This window comes from Sycon ciliatum, chromosome 1, assembly GCF_964019385.1.
Source record: "Sycon ciliatum chromosome 1, ocSycCili1.1, whole genome shotgun sequence".
Classification (NCBI taxonomy): domain Eukaryota; kingdom Metazoa; phylum Porifera; class Calcarea; order Leucosolenida; family Sycettidae; genus Sycon; species Sycon ciliatum.
In genome coordinates, this window is record NC_088643.1 from 84,022,208 (window position 1) to 84,025,076 (window position 2,869).

Below are 2,869 nucleotides of genomic sequence, written 5' to 3' on the forward strand. Positions count from 1 at the left end.
AGTTGATGATTGACCAAGTGGAGGGTGTAACCTTGCGGAAGGCATGTCGCGGAGGGGTAGGAGTCTGAGAGCAGTTGTAAGAGGTGTTAGCAGTGGCAATGTTGTAGGCTAGCGTTGTAATGACTTGCAAATGATCCGATGCAGCAAGCGGGGCAGCATCGTCAACAGAACGTACAGAGAGGGGGCGGTTCGTAGCCAGCAAGTCCAGACAGGACAGTCTTCCATTCGGAGCGACACGGGTGGGGAAATTGACAAGCTGCTGGAGGCCAAAGCTAGAGAACACGTGTGATAGCTCCGTACCAGCACGCGATGTGGTGTCACCACTCCACCAGTCAGAATTGTGGGCATTGTAGTCACCGGTAAGAAAAACATCAAATAAAGAGAGGTCCAAGGAACACAGCGTGTCGGTAAGCGTGTCGCAAAAGGAGGTGATATCAAGAAGGGATTGTGAAGGGGGGCGGTAATGACAGCAAATGAGTAGCGGATTGGCCCGGAGACCTGCCGGTGCACCAAGCTCAAGCCATAAGGCCTCGCTTTGGGGAGAATCAAGGTCATGGCGACGGGTGCAATGTGGAAATGTCCCATCACGTATGAGAATGGCCACGCCACCATAGCCACGTAGGTTTGATCTCAGGTTCTTATGTGTACTTCAGTAGATCTGTCTTTACGGAAGCATGTGTAGCCTGGAACACTGAATAAAAGTGACGGGCTTAGCCAGGTTTCTGTTAAACATAATATTATGGTGGGCTTGTTGGCATCACATATTGCGTACAATTCCGGAAGTTTGTTTGTTACAGAGCGACAGTTGATAGTTACAATGTTAATAGAATGTGCGTGGTCCGGGAAAAACGGGAAAGCATGAGCGCTCAACGGGGTGAAGACCGACATTAGTTTGTGGTAGGGGGCGTCGTGGAGCTGCTGTTGATTAGGAGTTTTAGTAGTTTGTCGTCCAGAATCAGGAAGGAATTGTGGTGCAAGTGGAATATGACCACTAGATATAGAAGAATATGTAACGCAATGAGGGGAAGGGTGTGATGAACTTGCGTGGGGCACAAAGCCAAAGGGTTGGGCAAGAGGATTTAGCTGTTGGCTAGGTGACCGAGGACCCATCACTATTTTTAAAGAGTCGGCGTGGAGAAAGCAATTTTATTAGTGCAATAAAGAGTATAATAGATGCAGACATGGCCAGACAACAACGAGTTCATGGTTTTTATGTTATTCAAAATCGATTTTCGTGTACACAGTACCCTCAGTTCCGATACAATTCACTGATGAGCGGAACACGAAAATCGATTTTGAATAACATAAAAATCCTTAAAAATTCCATGAACTCGTTGTTGTCTGGCCATGTCTGCATCTAATATATTCTTCATTTTTGCGAACTATTTCGCAACTATTCCGCAACCTTGGCCCCATGGCTTGGGGTCAAAAGGTCAAGTCACGAACTACATGTACATGTACATGTATATGTCGGACAAATTGCATGCTCGCTCATTTCGGTATTCCTGACTTTTGTGTCTACGCTAACCACAGCTATGATAGTTTCAATAGTTTGTGTATATGTCAGTTATAGTAGTCCGCAATGCTGCTTTTCTAATTCTCATTATGATTAGCATGCAATGTACTACCCGAAGTACTGAATTTACTTCTTCTGTACTCTATATTCTAATGTATCTTCTACCTCTTCTCCCTTACGAACATACTTTCTCATTTTCTATACTTACTTAGGAGACTCCCTTCGATAGGCATCTATTTGCCTCTGGAGGATCCGTGAAATAAAAATCAATCAATCAATCAATCAATTTCTCGCCTGCCTTCAGACTCATTTCAGAGAAACAGTTGATCAACGGTAGTTACGATAATGTGCATTCCCTTTTCCGTGCACTGGAATGATGTAGGATACATGTACAGTGTATGTGCAACAGGCTATTAGCACTGTGTAAAGTGGTGGCTCACAGCAGGAACAGGGAAGGGGTGTACGAGTTTGCTGTCGCTGCACTTCTGCTATTTCTGCTCTTTTTTGGTGATTTTTGCACAAGAACTCTCCAATTTTAAGTTGCGATATTAGCAACTTTTGGGCTTTTTCTGAAGATATGGATGCGATTTCAGCAACTTGCACTTGTTTTGGCACGGTTGTGAAAAGCATAAGTTGCGAAAAATTATGGCATCTTTGGGAAAGGGCTATTCCTGATGAGCGTTGTGCGAAAGCTAGTTCCGTATCCTCTAGTGAAAGAGTGTGCATTTCTGTTCTCGTGTGCTGGTCTGTCTCTTCTGAAACATGCATAGCCCGGTACATGCACGGAAATAGATGGGCACAGCCAGGTCTCCGTGAGCCGAACAGTACTCGGCTTAGTGCTCTCCAGAACAATCGAAAGTTCAGCTAATTTATTGACGAGAGACCGACAATTCATGGTTATCAGCGTTAGGTCGGATTCTGATCTGGGGTAGAATGGGGTAGCATGCAAGGTGAGGGAAGACATAGACAACATGATTATGACGAGGGACTATCACCACCACGTTCAGTCACGTTGGTACCGTCGGCAAAACTTCGCCACTTACGGACGGTGTGGCTAATTGTTTCCGGCCAAAATCCTGTACTGAGTATTTTGCCTTCATCCGTCGCTGGGACAGTCAGTCGTGCATATGCTGTACCAAAGGTCCGGGATTCGCTGATACTGCAATTGAGCACCTCAACCTCACGGTCCTTTGTTGTTGTATACTTTATTTATAGTGGAAATCAAAACAGGCAAAATGCCTAATAACATTGGACCCACTGTGAATGACATGTTAAAGGATATTGTGGAGAAAAAAAAAGTAAATACAAGAGAAAAAGAGAAAGGAAAAAATAACGGAAGGTTGGTTGCAACGA